Below are 21378 nucleotides of genomic sequence, written 5' to 3'. Positions count from 1 at the left end.
TATTTATGAAATAAAGGTTATGGTTTGTTTTAAAAATGAATGCAGTCTTTGAAAAACGTCTCATATAGAGGTCAAAACCTCGCAACGAAATCAATTAATATGGAACGTTTTTAATCAATAAGAACGGGACATTTCAGTTGGTATCCGAGCGTTGGTCTTAGAGAACTAGAATTTTGCATTAGTGTGTCTTATCGAGTTTGTTAGGATGCATTAGTGAGTCTGGACTTCGACCGTGTTTACTTGAAAAATGATTGCTTAACAAATTTTGTTGGAAACTATATATTTTTAACATGTGAATATTATGTGATATATTAATCTCTTAACGCGTTTGATATTATGTGATAGATGTCTACCTCTAGAACAAGTCCCATTGACTCACCTAATAATAATGAAGAGTCAAATGTAAATTGGAATGATTCGTGGACTGATTCACAAGTTCCCGAAGAGGAACCGGAAGAAGAGTCGGAACCGGAAGAAGAATCGGAACCGGAAGAAGAATCGGAACCGGATGAAGAAATAGAACCGGTGGGGGAAATAATAAAACGGTTAAGTAAAAGAAAATTCTCAACCAACCGACCAAGGTTAATTATGGTCAATGGTGTTTCCGCCAAGGAAGCAAAATATTGGGAGGATTACCAATTCTCCGATGAATCGGATTCCGACGAGAATTCCGATGATGTTATAGAAATTACCCCAACTGAATTTAAAAAGGCAAAAGAAAATAATAACGGAAAGGGCATAAAAATAGAGAAATCTAATTCCAACCCCGATGAACTTTATTTGTATCGTCAACCCCCGAAGTCCTTAAGTTGTAACAATGACCCGGGAACCTCTAAACCACCAGGTTTTTCTAAACCAATGTGGATCACGATGGCTCGTATTAGGGGAACATCATATATCCCTAGAAACTTGGGAAAACGAACCAAAACCGAAGAAGAAGAAACAAGCGAGTCGGAATAAGATAGTTGTATTCGTGTGGTGTAATATATGTAATATAGTGTGCTTATGCTTTATGATATATGTAAAAATTGCTGGTATTAATAAGTATTTTTTTTATGAATCTAACTCTTGTCTATTTTACAGTATAAAAACACAAAATGGATAGACAATCCAATATTTTAAGAGACCTACCCGGAGACATGATTGATGAAATCTTGTCTAGAGTCGGTCAGAATTCTTCGGCACAACTATTTAAGGCGAGATCAGTTTGTAAGACATTCGAAGAACGTTCCAAGAATGCCTTGGTTTATAAAAGGCTTTCGTTCGGAAGATGGGGGATATCACATTGGGAAATCCATAAGTTACGATGTGTTTACTTTGACGCATATATTGCGGGGAACCCAAATGCTATTTTACGCAATGGGTTAAGAAATTATTTTGACTCAATATATCCGAATATTGGACTTCGTGATTTAGAAAAAGCGGCTAACATGCAACATAAAGAAGCATGTTATGCTTACGGATTAGTAATGTTCGCTTCTCACCAAAGTGAGAACAAGAACATCGGGCTACAACTATTAAACAAAACGTTCCCACAAGTGACGGAGTCGGTAATTGGGGTAAGAAATGAGGTTTTTAGATTGTTACGGGACTGTTGGACATTACGTAACCCTCGTCCCTTTGACGACGTTACAACACGCTGTCTTATCAACGGCCATAACGGTTATGTTCCACAAGACCAAGGATGGGAAGTAGTCCTAGTAAAACCAGAATGCATGACTTGTTTCTGGACGTATGAATTACGTGTCTTTATTGCCTTTACTGAACGACTTGTGTACTAGCTAGAATTATCTTCACAACCATCTTGTATCAAATTTATTGTGTGCTATATTTCATGCTATATGTAAAATAAGCGGTATTGTAAGTTTGTAAAATGTTGTGTAAAAGTTTGAACGCGAAATATTATTATAATCAGTTTTTCATATAGAATTGTAGTAGTTGAATTGTATATTAGCTACTAAGTATGAACTTAACGGGTAGGTACTACCCGAATTTAAACTTATAAAACGCTAATATGAAGAAAAAGCTTTTATAAATGAGTTCATATTATGCTACGAAATACTATTAACTACTCTTAATATTCTGTATGATTAACTTGTTCCATTTAACTATTTTGAAGGAAATGGCACCGACTACTCGACACACCGTGAATATGAATGAAGAGGAATTCCGTACTTTTCTAGCTTCAAACATAGCCGCAGTACAGGCTGCGCTACATACCAACAATAACCTTGGATCTAGCAGTACAGGAAATCGTGTAGGATGCACCTACAAAGAATTCACTGCCTGCAAACCTTTGGAATTTGATGGAACCGAAGGACCGATCGGATTGAAAAGGTGGACCGAGAAGGTCGAATCGGTGTTTGTCATAAGTAAGTGTACTGAAGAGGACAAAGTAAAGTACGCTACGCATACCTTCACAGGTTCTGCGTTAACATGGTGGAATACCTATCTAGAGCAAGTGGGACAAGACGATGCGTATGCACTACCGTGGTCAGCATTCAAGCACTTGATGAACGAGAAGTACCGTCCCAGAATCGAGGTCAATAAGCTCAAGACAGAACTTAGAGGGTTACGAACCCAAGGATTTGATATAACCACGTACGAAAGACGATTCACAGAATTGTACCTATTGTGTCCGGGAGCATTCGAAGATGAGGAAGAGAAGATCGACGCGTTTGTGAAAGGATTACCGGAAAGAATCCAAGAAGATATAAGTTCACACGAGCCCGCCTCCATACAACAGGCATGTAGAATGGCTCACAAACTAGTGAACCAGATTGAAGAAAGAATTAAAGAACAGACTGCTGAAGAGGCCAATGTGAAGCAAGTCAAAAGAAAGTGGGAGGAAAACGGTGATAAGAATCACCAATACAACAACAACAGCAATTACAACAATAATCGCAACAATTATCCCAACAATCGCAACATCAATCGCAACTACAACAAACGGCCCAACAACAACAACAACAACAACAACAACAACAGCAACTACAACAATCATCCCAACAACAATAATAACCGCAACAACAACAACAATCAGAAGCAGCTATGCCAAAGGTGTGAAAAGAATCACTCGGGGTTCTGCACCAAATTTTGCAACAAGTGAAAAAGAAATGGTCATAGCGTGGCGAAGTGTGAGGTCTACGGACCAGGGGTTAATAGAACGAAAGGAACAAATGGTGTCGGAACGAGTAATGGCGGAGCAAGTAGTGTCGGAGCAAGTTATGCCAATGTAGTTTGTTATAAATGTGGAAAACCGGGCCACATTATTAGAAATTGCCCGAACCAGGAGAACACGAATGGACAAGGCCGTGGAAGAGTTTTCAATATTAATGCGGCAGAGACACAGGAAGACCCGGAGCTTGTTACGGGTACGTTTCTTATTGACAATAAATCTGCTTACGTTTTATTTGATTCGGGTGCGGATAGAAGCTATATGAGTAGAGATTTTTGTGCTAAATTAAGTTGTCCATTGACGCCTTTGGATAGTAAATTTTTACTCGAATTAGCAAATGGTAAATTAATTTCAGCAGATAATATATGTCGGAATCGAGAAATTAAACTGGTTAGCGAAACATTTAAGATTGATTTGATACCAGTAGAGTTAGGGAGTTTTGATGTGATAATCGGTATGGACTGGTTGAAAGAAGTGAAAGCGGAGATCGTTTGTTACAAAAATGCAATTCGCATTATACGAGAAAAAGGAAAACCCTTAATGGTGTACGGAGAAAAGGGCAACACGAAGCTACATCTTATTAGTAATTTGAAGGCACAAAAACTAATAAGAAAAGGTTGATATGCTGTTCTAGCACACGTCGAGAAAGTACAAACTGAAGAAAAGAGCATCAATGATGTTCCCGTCGCAAAAGAATTTCCTGATGTATTTCCGAAAGAATTACCGGGATTACCCCCACATCGATCCGTTGAATTTCAAATAGATCTTGTACCAGGAGCTGCACCAATAGCTCGTGCTCCTTACAGACTCGCACCCAGCGAGATGAAAGAACTACAAAGCCAATTACAAGAACTTTTAGAGCGTGGTTTCATTCGACCAAGCACATCACCGTGGGGAGCTCCTGTTTTGTTTGTCAAGAAGAAAGATGGTACATTCAGGTTGTGTATCGACTACCGAGAGTTGAACAAACTTACCATCAAGAACCGCTACCCACTACCGAGAATCGATGACTTATTTGATCAACTACAAGGCTCGTCTGTTTATTCAAAGATTGACTTACGTTCCGGGTATCATCAAATGCGGGTGAAAGAAGATGATATTCCAAAGACTGCTTTCAGAACACGTTACGGTCATTACGAGTTTATGGTCATGCCGTTTGGTTTAACTAATGCACCAGCTGTGTTCATGGACCTTATGAACCGAGTGTGTGGACCATACCTTGACAAGTTTGTCATTGTTTTCATTGATGACATACTTATTTACTCAAATAATGACCAAGAACACGGTGAACATTTGAGAAAGGTGTTAGAAGTATTGAGGAAGGAAGAATTGTACGCTAAGTTTTCAAAGTGTGCATTTTGGTTGGAAGAAGTTCAATTCCTCGGTCACATAGTGAACAAAGAAGGTATTAAGGTGGATCCGGCAAAGATAGAAACTGTTGAAAAGTGGGAAACCCCGAAAACTCCGAAACACATACGCCAGTTTTTAGGACTAGCTGGTTACTACAGAAGGTTCATCCAAGACTTTTCCAGAATAGCAAAACCCTTGACTGCATTAATGCATAAAGGGAAGAAATTTGAATGGAATGATGAACAAGAGAAAGCGTTTCAGTTATTGAAGAAAAAGCTAACTACGGCACCTATATTGTCATTGCCTGAAGGGAATGATGATTTTGTGATTTATTGTGATGCATCAAAGCAAGGTCTCGGTTGTGTATTAATGCAACGAACGAAGGTGATTGCTTATGCGTCTAGACAATTGAAGATTCATGAACAAAATTATACGACGCATGATTTGGAATTAGGCGCGGTTGTTTTTGCATTAAAGACTTGGAGGCACTACTTATATGGGGTCAAAAGTATTATATATACCGACCACAAAAGTCTTCAACACATATTTAATCAGAAACAACTGAATATGAGGCAGCGTAGGTGGATTGAATTATTGAATGATTACGACTTTGAGATTCGTTACCACCCGGGGAAGGCAAATGTGGTAGCCGATGCCTTGAGCAGGAAGGACAGAGAACCCATTCGAGTAAAATCTATGAATATAATGATTCATAATAACCTTACTACTCAAATAAAGGAGGCGCAACAAGGAGTTTTAAAAGAGGGAAATTTAAAGGATGAAATACCCAAAGGATCGGAGAAGCATCTTAATATTCGGGAAGACGGAACCCGGTATAGGGCTAAAAGGATTTGGGTACCAAAATTTGGAGATATGAGAGAAATGGTACTTAGAGAAGCTCATAAAACCAGATACTCAATACATCCTGGAACGGGGAAGATGTACAAGGATCTCAAGAAACATTTTTGGTGGCCGGGTATGAAAGCCGATGTTGCTAAATACGTAGGAGAATGTTTGACGTGTTCTAAGGTCAAAGCTGAGCATCAGAAACCATCAGGTCTACTTCAACAACCCGAAATCCCGGAATGGAAATGGGAAAACATTACCAAGGATTTCATCACTAAATTGCCAAGGACTGCAAGTGGTTTTGATACTATTTGGGTAATAGTTGATCGTCTCACCAAATCAGCACACTTCCTGCCAATAAGAGAAGATGACAAGATGGAGAAGTTAGCACGACTGTATTTGAATGAAGTCATCTCCAGACATGGAATACCAATCTCTATTATCTCTGATAGGGATGGCAGATTTATTTCAAGATTCTGACAGACATTACAGCAAGCATTAGGAACTCATCTAGACATGAGTACTGCCTATCATCTACAAACTGATGGGCAGAGCGAAAGGACGATACAAACGCTTGAAGACATGCTACGAGCATGTGTTATTGATTTCGGAAACAGTTGGGATCGACATCTACCGTTAGCAGAATTTTCCTACAACAACAGCTACCATTCAAGCATTGAGATGGCGCCGTTTGAAGCACTTTATGGTAGAAAGTGCAGGTCTCCGATTTGTTGGAGTGAAGTGGGGGATAGACAGATTACGGGTCCGGAGATTATACAAGAAACTACCGAGAAGATCATCCAAATTCAACAACGGTTGAAAACCGCCCAAAGTCGACAAAAGAGCTACGCTGACATTAAAAGAAAAGATATAGAATTTGAAATTGGAGAGATGGTCATGCTTAAAGTTTCACCTTGGAAAGGCGTTGTTCGATTTGGTAAACGAGGGAAATTAAATCCAAGGTATATTGGACCATTCAAGATTATTGATCCTGTCGGACCAGTAGCTAACCGACTAGAGTTACCTCAACAACTCGCGGCTGTACATAACACTTTCCACGTCTCGAATTTGAAGAAATGTTTTGCTAAAGAAGATCTCACTATTCCGTTAGATGAAATCCAAATCAACGAAAAACTTCAATTCATCGAAGAACCCGTCGAAATAATGGATCGTGAGGTTAAAAGACTTAAGCAAAACAAGATACCAATTGTTAAGGTTCGATGGAATGCTCGTAGAGGACCCGAGTTCACCTGGGAGCGTGAAGATCAGATGGAGAAGAAATACCCGCATCTATTTCCAGAAGATTCGTCAACACCTTCAACAACTTAAAATTTCGGGACGAAATTTATTTAACGGGTAGGTACTGTAGTGACCCGAACTTTTCCATGTTTATATATATTAATTGAGATTGATATTTACATGATTAAATGTTTCCAACATGTTAAGCAATCAAACTTGTTAAGACTTGATTAATTGAAATAGGTTTCATATAGACAATTGACCACCCAAGTTGACCGGTGATTCACGAACGTTAAAACTTGTAAAAACTATATGATGACATATATATGGTTATATATATAGTTAACATGATATTATGATAAGTAAACATATCATTAAGTATATTAACAATGAACTACATATGTAAAAACAAGACTACTAACTTAATGATTTTGAAACGAGACATATATGTAACGATTATCGTTGTAACGACATTTAATGTATATATATCATATTAATAGATATTCGTATATCATAATATCATGATAATATAATAATTTAAAATCTCTTTTGATATTATAAACATTGGGTTAACAACATTTAACAAGATCGTTAACCTAAAGGTTTCAAAACAACATTTACATGTAACGACTAACGATGACTTAACGACTCAGTTAAAATGTATATACATGTAGTGTTTTAATATGTATTCATAAACTTTTGAACGACTTCAAGACACTTATCAAAATACTTCTACTTAACAAAAATGCTTACAATTACATCCTCGTTCAGTTTCATCAACAATTCTACTCGTATGCACCCGTATTCGTACTCGTACAATACACAGCTTTTAGATGTATGTACTATTGGTATATACACTCCAATGATCAGATCTTAGCAGTCCATGTGAGTCACCTAACACATGTGGGAACCATCATTTGGCAACTAGCATGAAATATCTCATAAAATTACAAAAATATGAGTAATCATTCATGACTTATTTACATGAAAACAAAATTACATATCCTTTATATCTAATCCATACACCAACGACCAAAAACACCTACAAACACTTTCATTCTTCAATTTTCTTCATCTAATTGATCTCTCTCAAGTTCTATCTTCAAGTTCTAAGTGTTCTTCATAAATTCCAAAAGTTCTAGTTTCATAAAATCAAGAATACTTTCAAGTTTGCTAGCTCACTTCCAATCTTGTAAGGTGATCATCCAACCTCAAGAAATCTTTGTTTCTTACAGTAGGTTATCATTCTAATACAAGGTAATAATCATATTCAAACTTTGGTTCAATTTCTATAACTATAACAATCTTATTTCAAGTGATGATCTTACTTGAACTTGTTTTCGTGTCATGATTTTGCTTCAAGAACTTCGAGCCATCCAAGGATCCATTGAAGCTAGATCCATTTTTCTCTTTTCCAGTAGGTTTATCCAAGGAACTTAAGGTAGTAATTATGTTCATAACATCATTCGATTCATACATATAAAGCTATCTTATTCGAAGGTTTAAACTTGTAATCACTAGAACATAGTTTAGTTAATTCTAAACTTGTTCGCAAACAAAAGTTAATCCTTCTAACTTGACTTTTAAAATCAACTAAACACATGTTCTATATCTATATGATATGCTAACTTAATGATTTAAAACCTGAAAACACGAAAAACACCGTAAAACCAGATTTACGCCGTCGTAGTAACACTGCGGGCTGTTTTGGGTTAGTTAATTAAAAACTATGATAAACTTTGATTTAAAAGTTGTTATTCTGAGAAAATTATTTTTATTATGAACATGAAACTATATCCAAAAATTATGGTTAAACTCCAAGTGGAAGTATGTTTTCTAAAATGGTCATCTAGACGTCGTTCTTTCGACTGAAATGACTACCTTTACAAAAACGACTTGTAACTTATTTTTCCGACTATAAACCTATACTTTTCTGTTTAGATTCATAAAATAGAGTTCAATATGAAACCATAGCAATTTGATTCACTCAAAACGGATTTAAAATGAAGAAGTTATGGGTAAAACAAGATTGGATAATTTTTCTCATTTTAGCTACGTGAAAATTGGTAACAAATCTATTCCAACCATAACTTAATCAACTTGTATTGTATATTATGTAATCTTGAGATACCATAGACACGTATACAATGTTTCAACCTATCATGTCGACACATCTATATATATTTCGGAACAACCATAGACACTCTATATGTGAATGTTGGAGTTAGCTATACAGGGTTGAGGTTGATTCCAAAATATATATAGTTTGAGTTGTGATCAATACTGAGATACGTATACACTGGGTCGTGGATTGATTCAAGATAATATTTATCGATTTATTTCTGTACATCTAACTGTGGACAACTAGTTGTAGGTTACTAACGAGGACAGCTGACTTAATAAACTTAAAACATCAAAATATATTAAAAGTGTTGTAAATATATTTTGAACATACTTTGATATATATGTATATATTGTTATAGGTTCTTGAATCAACCAGTGGCCAAGTCTTACTTCCCGACGAATTAAAAATCTGTGAAAGTGAGTTATAGTCCCACTTTTAAAATCTAATATTTTTGGGATGAGAATACATGCAGGTTTTATAAATGATTTACAAAATAGACACAAGTACGTGAAACTACATTCTATGGTTGAATTATCGAAATCGAATATGCCCCTTTTTATTAAGTCTGGTAATCTAAGAATTAGGGAACAGACACCCTAATTGACGCTAACTCTAAAGATAGATCTATCGGGCCTAACAAACCCCATCCAAAGTACCGGATGCTTTAGTACTTCGAAATTTATATCATGTCCGAAGGAGGATCCCGGAATGATGGGGATATTCTTATATATGCATCTTGTTAATGTCGGTTACCAGGTGTTCACCATATGAATGATTTTTATCTCTATGTATGGGATGTGTATTGAAATATGAAATCTTGTGGTCTATTGTTACGATTTGATATATATAGGTTAAACCTATAACTCACCAACATTTTTGTTGACGTTTAAAGCATGTTTATTCTCAGGTGAATACTAAGAGCTTCCGCTGTTGCATACTAAAATAAGGACAAGATTTGGAGTCCATGTTTGTATGATATTGTGTAAAAACTGCATTCAAGAAACTGATTTCGATGTAACATATTTGTATTGTAAACCATTATGTAATGGTCGTGTGTAAACAGGATATTTTAGATTATCATTATTTGATAATCTACGTAAAGCTTTTTAAACCAATATTTATGAAATAAAGGTTATGGTTTGTTTTAAAAATGAATGCAGTCTTTGAAAAACGTCTCATATAGAGGTCAAAACCTCGCAACGAAATCAATTAATATGGAACGTTTTTAATCAATAAGAACGAGACATTTCAATACTAACGATACTTTTAATAATAATAGTAATGATAAAAATAATAAGAACAATAATTTTATCTAAATCAATATCTTATAATATTTTAATTTTATCATGATACTCTTACTCATTATTTCCTAATCGTTTCGTTTAATAGCTTTTAATCGTATTTTATATCGTGTTCATAATAATGATAATAATAGTAATCAAAATAATTAGGTGTTACAATTATTTGTTTTAATTACACTAATATTAATAATGATAGTTACTATAACATTATTAACGATAATACTAATAATTATCTTAATGATAATATAGTAATAATAATAATAACAATAACAATAACCATTTTTAAATAATGATATATATATTAATAATGATAATAATAATAATAATACTAATAATAATAATAATAATAATAATTGGATAATAATAATAATACTAATTATAACTTTAACGATAATAACGATAGTAATAATAAAAAAAATAACAATTTTTAATGATAAATTCCTTTTATTGATAAAGATAATAATAATGATAATAATAAGATAAAACTAGAACGACGATAATAATAATCATTTTTAATAAAAATATCGAAAATTCAATTGATTATAACTTCTAATCCGTTCATCGAAACCATTCGATATCTAAAGGAAAAGTTCTTAATTTTTCGCTAGCTTTCCAAGGACATGCATATCTTATACCTTATCTCAACCGCAAGTGTAACTAATTCAAGATTCAACCTAACCTGTCTAAGGGCAATATCAAAAGTACAAGCATGCATAATCCTAAATACTCGAGCATTAGTCAGGGATACACTATTAGTATGTAAAAGTTAAATTATGAGTACTCACGTATCAATATTGAGATTCAATATTGCAGGAAAGGTACGTAGACGCAACGGAAATGATAAACACTATATTGACCTCACGAGCATACCCATGAACCATACTCAATCACCTCCATAGCTATAACCCATAATTTCCTTAATCCTATCCTACTCGAAAAACAATTTCGAAATCACTCGGACAGCACTCCGTCGTAATATTTTATGTATACTAATAATATCTTGAAATAATACGGAGTAAATATATATATGTAAATCGATTGAGAGAGTTTAGAGAAATATATTTTCAAGTTTCTATGAAATAATAAAACCTAATGAATTCTATTTATATTAGATTTTTGAATTATTAAAGTGAATTATTAAAGAATGAATTATTAAAGTGAATTATTAAAGTATGAATTATTAAAGTGAATTATTAAAGTATGAATTATTAAAGTGAATTATTAAAGTATGAATTATTAAAGTGAATTATTAAAGTTAAAGTAAAGTAAAAATAAAGTAGAGGTAAAGTTTAAGTATAGTAAAAGTATAAAACTATGTACGTATAATACGCGTATAAATATATATAATATTAATTTAAATAGTTTAATAAAATAAAATATAAATATCATTATCTTTATCATACTAGTTAAGTAATGAGTTGTCAAAAGTGGTTCTAGATATTTATAAAAGTTATATACGTTTTAATAATAAAGTTCTTTTTAAACTGAAAACGTTTTTGTACGTTTGAAACTAAATAGATCAATCGAGTCTTTATGAGATTCAATCTTCCACTATCCGTTGTCTAGTTCTCAATGATTGACAATTTGTTCTTATTTATAAATCACTTTACCATTTTCCAAATATTGTTAAAATGGAAAGATTTCACAAATCAACGTGGGCCTTTCAACAGAGACTTGTAATCATAATTCAATATATCTGATAATTCAATCATTTGATCTTATCTTCTAATTCCATTGATAAACATTTTGAAACAGATACAATCATATAAAGTATTTAATCTAATATTTTGTTTACGTTTCAAGTTATAATATATATACACATATACATATATAATCATATTCGTTTAATGGTTCATGAATCGTTGGAACTTGGTCGAGGTTGAATGAATGTATGAACATAGTTTAAAATTCTTGAAATTTAACTTAACAAATATTGCTTATCGTGTCGGAAACATATAAAGATTAAAGTTTAAATTTGGTTGGAAATTTCCGGGTTGTCACAGTACCTACCCGTTAAAGAAATTTCGTCCCGAAATTTGAGTGGAAAGGTCGTGAATGATAATAAGTATGTTTTCATGATGCATACGGGCTGAAAATTAGAGTTTTATCATCAGCGAATAATTTGGATAAACAATCCATTTATATGAAGAGTACGAATGAAGCTAACATAGAAGAGTGAAATGAGTAAGTGTAGATTCATCTTATCATTTGACGTAGATATGATTGATTCTTAGATTTTAAGGGATTTGAAGAAAATCTTCTTAATAAGATTTGACTCTCCGGTACTCAAGGGAATTAGGATCCTCTTTAAATGTGATCGTCCATTTTAATTGTTCTTTCGGAGATTTTCTTATAAATTCACCTCCTTCGTTTCCTTACAACTCACACCTTCTGTTGATGCATTTTATGCAAGTCCCTAGACATCTACCCACGTCCATTGCAGGTACAACAGTTTACAGGCCACCATGATTACTCGTTATTATCCTATCCGTGTTTGTATGTGGTTACAGGAACTGCAGGAACGAGATTTAGATGTTTGACTATGTTAGACTTAGTCAGATGTACGAGTGAAGCCTCACTAGTACGGCTGACAAGCTCATACGCACGGTTGATGCTGAGCTAAGTCACAATTACAACCTAAATGAGAAGACATGAGTGAGTGATCACCCGTACGGCTGATGAAGCCAACTCGTACGTGTGATGAATGAATCGTATGGGTGAGTCAACAGCAGGGGTATATAAAGTCTTATGTTCTTCATTTTAGGTTAAGCCTCTCATTTGTTACACACACTCAGATCTAGTGAGCTCCTCCGATTCTCTCTCTCAGTCCAAATCACCCAGGTGGTGAATAATAGCTCTAGGTGTTGATCTAATCACACTTGATTTAGTTGTGGTTTGACTAAATTAATCAAAAAAAAAACTTAACCTATTCACTAGAGGGTTTGATTCACTTATTCCGCCATTGTGTGAGTTAAATCTATTGATTTCTAAGTTCCTAGTCATGTTTCATCACCTTCTATTCTTTCCCCCTCAACTCATATTTTAAAGTATTCATCAATATGCTCCATCCAGTTTTGATTCTCAATATACTTCTAACTTTCATATCGATCATTCTTCTTTTTCATCTACCGCCGAAAGAATCTATTTACTTCTACTATACTCTTGGGTTTATAGTGTTTCTAGTTCTCCCGTGTCTTTATATTGCTATATGCATCGATATATATGGTTTATAATTTCTGGTTTTTCGTTGGGCTTTATATGTTCCCTTATATTTCAAAGTCTCTGCTTCTGTCTTCTATAATCATTATCATTCACAGTTAATGCTCTCTTTTATTTGCTGCAATTTATACCCCAATTTCTATTTCGGAGTTTTGTCCTTTCGTTTCTTCTTCTTGCGATTAAGCACCGTTTGTAATGGTCCAGAATTCACAGATATGAATTTCGGAATGAACATTGTTAATGTTCTAGGAAGGAAATTGTGATGGCACAATCTTGACTTGTCAAATTACTAGAATACCTTGGAAAAGGCCGAATCATCAAGAAATATTTTCTTGATATTTTAGAGGTTAAATAGAATACAAGAGTCATATAACATGGCACATGATGATGTTATGATCTGTGAATCATCACGTTCCATTTAGAAACTCAGCATGACTTACTGTAATATAATCACATTGATCAAGTGTCATTATATTATATTAATTCATGCTTCAGTTCCCAACACTACTTCAAAATATTCCTATTTTAAACTTGAATGTTTCAGAATTTAGAAACTAAAATAGTTTCTTTTATGATGTAATACAGATAGCGCGAAGAGGTAAATGATTTCAAATAAGAAAAATTAAGAAAATATCTTCAGAAATATGGAGGATATTTATAATGAAAGATATGATGATATTTTAGAATTTCTAACATCAGAGGATGATGAAGAATATTGTCCGCAGGGGTTTAGAGTCAGGAGCAAGGTATTCATTAATGACTTCAGTAGGTACTGAATCATTTAGATCCTTTGAAGTCAGGTTCAGTCTTTATAATTTGTCCACAGCCTCCTTCCTACTTTGCTCAATCCGTTTTCCAGTTCCAAAACTTCTATTTTTCTGCGCTTTGCCAGTACACTTCATCATTATCATCCAGCTTTTACCATTTAAAGTCGTTTATAGTTTTTGCTGCTTCATCAGCATTTTTTTTTCCATTTTCGGAGAACCAATTCGTAGTTCGGAGTGTTTTTCAGAAACTTCACATTAAAATTAAGTCCAGAAGATAGACGTTATATATACACATATAACTGTTGGCGTAGACATGCTGCGAGATTTCAAAATACTGATTGCTAATTCCCAATGATTCGTATGGCAATTCTCATTACAAGATGCGAATGAGTAAATGATGGGGTTTCAATGAATAATTATAATGACTTTTTGGAGAGGCTAAAGTCAAAGGGTAATGAAGTTGTTGGTACATCTGCTAATAATGTGGCGGAATGTAAAAGGTTCCCTGGTAACGATGGTGTATATCTCAAGGTTATAATAAGGTTAGTCTGACTGAAAAGTCGAAGTTGACTTGTTGGAGCAGTGACAAAACTGGCTACTTTGAATAGGAGTCGCAAAGTTATTTTTGCTAATAAATGCCAAAGAATCTGACGCGGATACGTTGTTTAAACTTTTACTTTGGTTTCAAGAGTTTTTTTGGGTACATAACTGTGGGTAACATGTGGTTGGATCATCATCTCGATTGCTCATCATTCAAAGTGTCTTCAGAAATTTTCGAAGGGTTTGAACACAGATTGTAATCGTTAACATACATTTGATATTCTAACACAGTTTTGAAGTCAAAATATAGCTTGTGAAAGATGTAAGGATCTAAGAGTGATGATTTTGGTCATATCCCAAGTTGAATTTTGAGATTTCAAAATCAGAATATGTAACTAAATTTTGAATGAGTATGGTTGTTTTGATTTCTATAAAAGAATGTATATTGTTGTGAAAGTAGGGAGTATAATGGATGATTTGCTGAATCAGATTCGAAGAATGTAACATATTAATTGTGAATTTATATATCTCTCGAGTATTACCTACCCGTTAAAAAAAATTCACAATTAATATTTTGTACAAAAGAATTTTATTACAGTCTTTATAAAAATATATATATGTATATTTTCTTCAGATGTAACATAGATTTAATGAGTTAATGTTAAATTAAACTCATTTGATTTACTGTTGAAACTAGAATTGAATAATCCCTAAAGGCTTTAAAAAGTACATAACTTTTACGCAATATTTCTTTAATGACATTGAAATTATGAATCAATACTTCGTTATTTGTTGATGTATGATGTTCGGTTCGTGGAATTCTTGTGAATTTCGCAAAGTACGAATGATGTTATCTGAAAAGTTTCGGGTACATCGATGATGAAAGTGTAAAATCAAATATATACTTGATTTATTATGAATTGGAATTTGTTGAATTGCAACAGAGATTGTAGTTAACGCTGGTTAAGTTGCGGCCGAAGGACGTACATTATTGCATATTTGTAATATGAATTAACCGAGTAGTTAAGATTCACACACAATAGCTTAGCACGGAAAGATTTATTTCAAAATATATATATATATATATATATATATATATATATATATATATATATATATATATATATATATATATATATATATATATATATAATATAATATACATATAATTTCTTTAGAGGGAATGAGTTAATTCTTCATAACTCGTTGATACAATATACACGTTATTGATTCGTAATGATGTCCACAGTGATTCTTGAACTGACGGAATTTGTGATGTTATCGGTGTTGTTGATTCGGATGTTGACTGTACTGACGATGCTGGTAACGCTGACGGTACTGTTGATGCTGTTGGTAAAGCAAGTATAGCTTGTTAATCACACACCATTTTTTTTCAGGGTTTCTACTCTTCCTTCTATCATTTTGGTTTGCTTAACTGATTTATGGTTAGGGCTAGATTAGATAATCTCTAAGACTTTAGAGATTACATAATCACCGCGGAATGTTTCTCCAATGAAGTTATGAATTAATTCTTCGTCAGTTATTGTTGTTGATACTCCTTGGTATCTATGGTGCGTATGACGTTGATGCTCGTGGGACAGATTGTGAAGTTGAGGTTTACGACGCGGTTGTGGTTGGAGGTGGTAATGGTACTGTTGGCGTTGATGATGGTGGTACTAGTTATGCTGCTAATGCTGCTGCTGGTGTTTGTAATCTCTGCACCATATTCTCCAAAGCCACTACCCGAGCGCGAAGCTCGTTGACTTCTTCTATTACACCGGGGTGATTGTCGGTTCGGACGAGCGGATAAATAAAATCTAAAATTTGATGTAATATATAATCGTGACGAGATACTCTGGAAATGAGCGAGAAAATGGTGTTTCGGACAGGTTCGCCGGTAAGTGCTTCAGGTTCTTCGTCAAGAGGGCAATGTGGTGGATGGAAAGGATCACCTTCTTCTTGTCTCCAATGATTGAGGAGGCTACGAACCCATCTCCAATTCATCCAGAATAGGTGATGACTGATTGGTTGATCTATTCCGGTCACACTGCTTTCGGAGCTTGAATGGGATTCCATTTCAGAATCTGAGTGACTTGAACTGATGACGAATTCCATTTCGTACGATTGGATAAAGGATTTTTTTTTTTTGATATGAAATGATTTTGGCTAACGGATGGTATTCTAATTACATAGAATATATATATATATATATATATATATATATATATATATATATCAAAAGATTTCGTAGATTACGGAGGACTTTGCGGGATATGTCAGGCAAAGTTTAAAGTAACAGATACGATAAGATATGATTTAGCAGATATGCTAAGATATGAATTTTTGTCTATACACTATTCATGCAATCAATGCAGCAAGACGTGTCTTAGACTAAAAATGATAAGCAGGTAATTTCCTGAGGATGATAAGTAGTTAATTTTTGACACAAAATGATAAGCAAAACTTTTGACATGCAGACATGGTCGAAGTCCAGACTCACTAATGCATCATATCGACTTATCAGTTAGACACACTAATGCAGATCTGGTTCGCTAAGACCACCGCTCTGATACCAACTGAAAGGACCCGTTCATATACATTATAAATGATTCACAATAGTTGATTACATTACGAGGTATTTGACCTCTATATGATACATTTTACAAACATTGCATTCGTTTTTAAAAGACAAACTTTCTTTACATCGAAAATTGACAGGCATGCATACCATTTCATAATATCCACTATCCAACTATAAATTGATTTAATAATAATCTTTGATGAACTCAATGACTCGAATGCAACGTTCTTCGAAATATGCTATGAACGACTCCAAGTAATATCTTTAAAATGAGCAAATGCACAGCGGAAGATTTCTTTAACACCTGAGAATAAACATGCTTTAAAGTGTCAACCAAAAGGTTGGTGAGTTCATTAGTTTATCATAATCATTTATTTCCATCATTTTAATAGACCACAAGAATTTCATTTCCAGTTCTCATAAATATACGTCCCATGCATAGAGACAAAAATAATCATTCATATGGTGAACACCTGGTAACCGACATTAACTAGATACATATAAGAATATCCCCTATCATTCCGGGATTCTCCTTCGTACATGATATAAATTTCGAAGTACTAAAGCATCCGGTACTTTGGATGGGGTTTGTTAGGCCCAATAGATCTATCTTTAGGATTCGCGTCAATTAGGGTGTCTGTTCCCTAATTCTTAGATTACCAGACTTAATAAAAAGGGGCATATTCGATTTCGATAATTCAACCATAGAATGTAGTTTCAATTACTTGTGTCTATTTTGTCAAACATTTATAAAAGCGCATGTATTCTCAGTCCCAAAAATATAAAGGGTAAAAAGACAAATGAAACTCACCATACTGTATTTCGTAGTAAAAATACATATAACGTCATTGAACAAGTGCAAGGTTGGCCTCGGATTCACGAACCTAAATTAATTATATATATTTATGTGTTGATCAATATTTGTCTAACAAATTAGGTCAAGTCATAGTGTACCACAATCCTAATGCTCGAGACTAATATGCAAAAGTCAACAAAAGTAAATTTGACTCAAAATAATTTCCAAAAATCTATACATGATTAATATATCGTTTAAATATCGTCGTTTTATATTTTTAAATATTTTTAAAAGATTTATTAGAGTAAATAATATAATTTATTTATTAATAAATAAAATTTTATAATAAATTTATATAATAAAATATACTTTTATATATATTAAGTAATAAAATTTATAGGCCAGGTTCATTTAATATCATAAAGATAATATGATAGGTATTATTAAAGTAAGTTATTACACGTAGTAAAATATGTTTGTATCACATATTTATTTGATAAAATAATATCTATAATGATAGTAAGTAAAAGTTGTATTATTTTGTAATAATAATTATTATTATAAAAATATCAATATTTATAATTACTAAGATGGCATTATGATAAAACGATAATTCTAATTATGATAACTTTAATATTTACGATAATTTTTAATATTATCATTAAAATAATAATTCTATTTAAAATAATAATAATAATAATATTTTATAGTAACAATGACATTTCTATTAAAATGATAATTTTTGTTAAAATGATAGTTTTAATACTAACGATACTTTTAATAATAATAATAATGATAAAAATAATTAGAACGATAATTTTATCTAAATCAATATCTTATAATATTTTAATTTTATCATGATACTCTTACTCATTATTTCCTAATCGTTTCGTTTAATAGCTTTTAATCGTATTTTATATCGTGTTCATAATAATGATAATAATAGTAATCAAAATAATTAGGTGTTACAATTATTTGTTTTAATTACACTAATATTAATAATGATAGTTACTATAACATTATTAACGATAATACTAATAATTATCTTAATGATAATATAGTAATAATAATAATAACAATAACAATAACCATTTTTAAATAATGATATATATATTAATAATGATAATAATAATAATAATAATACTAATAATAATAATAATAATAATAATTGGATAATAATAATAATACTAATTATAACTTTAACGATAATAACGATAGTAATAATAAAAAAAATAACAATTTTTAATGATAAATTACTTTTATTGATAAAGATAATAATAACGATAATAATAAGATAAAACTAGAACGACGATAATAATAATCATTTTTAATAAAATTTTCAAAAATTCAATTGATTATAACTTCTAATCCGTTCATCGAAACCATTCGATATCTAAAGGAAAAGTTCTTAATTTTTCGCTAGCTTTCCAAGGACATGCATATCTTATACCTTATCTCAACCGCAAGTGTAACTAATTCAAGATTCAACCTAACCTGTCTAAGGGCAATATCAAAAGTACAAGCATGCATAATCCTAAATACTCGAGCATTAGTCAGGGATACACTATTAGTATGTAAAAGTTAAATTATGAGTACTCACGTATCAATATTGAGATTCAATATTGCAGGAAAGGTACGTAGACGCAACGGAAATGATAAATACTATATTGACCTCACGAGCATACCCATGAACCATACTCAATCACCTCCATAGCTATAACCCATAATTTCCTTAATCCTATCCTACTCGAAAAACAATTTCGAAATCACTCGGACAGCACTCCGTCGTAATATTTTATGTATACTAATAATATCTTGAAATAATACGGAGTAAATATATATATGTAAATCGATTGAGAGAGTTTAGAGAAATATATTTTCAAGTTTCTATGAAATAATGAAACCTAATGAATTCTATTTATAATAGATTTTTGAATTATTAAAGTGAATTATTAAAGAATGAATTATTAAAGTGAATTATTAAAGTATGAATTATTAAAGTGAATTATTAAAGAATGAATTATTAAAGTGAATTATTAAAGTATGAATTATTAAAGTGAATTATTAAAGTATGAATTATTAAAGTGAATTATTAAAGTATGAATTATTAAAGTGAATTATTAAAGTTAAAGTAAAGTAAAAATAAAGTAGAGGTAAAGTTTAAGTATAGTAAAAGTATAAAACTATGTACGTATAATACGCGTATAAATATATATAATATTAATTTAAATAGTTTAATAAAATAAAATATAAATATCATTATCTTTATCATACTAGTTAAGTAATGAGTTGTCAAAAGTGGTTCTAGATATTTATAAAAGTTATATACGTTTTAATAATAAAGTTCTTTTTAAACTGAAAACGTTTTTGTACGTTTGAAACTAAATAGATCAATCGAGTCTTTATGAGATTCAATCTTCCACTATCCTTTGTCTAGTTCTCAATGATTGACAATTTGTTCTTATTTATAAATCACTTTACCATTTTCCAAATATTGTTAAAATGGAAAGATTTCTCAAATCAACGCGGGCCTTTCAACAGAGACTTGTAATAATAATTCAATATATCTGATAATTCAATCATTTGATCTTATCTTCTAATTCCATTGATAAACATTTTGAAACAGATACAATCATATAAAGTATTTAATCTAATATTTTGTTTACGTTTCAAGTTATAATATATATACACATATACATATATAATCATATTCGTTTAATGGTTCATGAATCGTTGGAACTTGGTCGAGGTTGAATGAATGTATGAACATAGTTTAAAATTCTTGAAATTTAACTTAACAAATATTGCTTATCGTGTCGGAAACATATAAAGATTAAAGTTTAAATTTGGTTGGAAATTTTCGGGTTGTCACAGTAAGTTGGGTTAGGTTTAGGGTTTTATGAACTTCCAGGGTTTTAACAATACACGCGATCATTTAATGAAAGCATAAATGTTCGTTTGTCGACATGGATAACAAACCCTAAATCGATTACACGGAGGAACAAATGAAAAACCCTAAGGGTATTTTGGAAATTTCATGATGGAAAAATGAGGGTTGTTATAGTACCTCCCCGTTAATTTAAACTTCGTCCCGAAGTTTCAGTAAGACTCCTCGGATGTATTAACGTTTGAGAATAGATGGGGATATTTTCGCTTCATCCGGTCTTCACGTTCCCAGGTATACTCGGGGCCTCTACGTGAATTCCAACGGATCTTAACAACCAGAATAGAGCTTTGTTTCAAACGTTTAACCTCACGATCCACAACTTCTATAGGTTTTTCGATGAAGTGAAATTAATACGAAAATCATTCAAAGGAATAACGAGTATGTCGTCAACAAGACACTCTTTAAGATTCGAGATGTGAAATGTATGAACTTTATTTAACAGGAAGTGTTGACTAAAATTATCATTCGGTTAACGTTTTGTTAAAGTAA

The sequence above is a fragment of the Rutidosis leptorrhynchoides genome, chromosome 9, assembly GCF_046630445.1.
Source record: "Rutidosis leptorrhynchoides isolate AG116_Rl617_1_P2 chromosome 9, CSIRO_AGI_Rlap_v1, whole genome shotgun sequence".
NCBI classification, from domain to species: Eukaryota; Viridiplantae; Streptophyta; class Magnoliopsida; order Asterales; family Asteraceae; genus Rutidosis; species Rutidosis leptorrhynchoides.
This window is presented reverse-complemented; position numbering follows the sequence as displayed.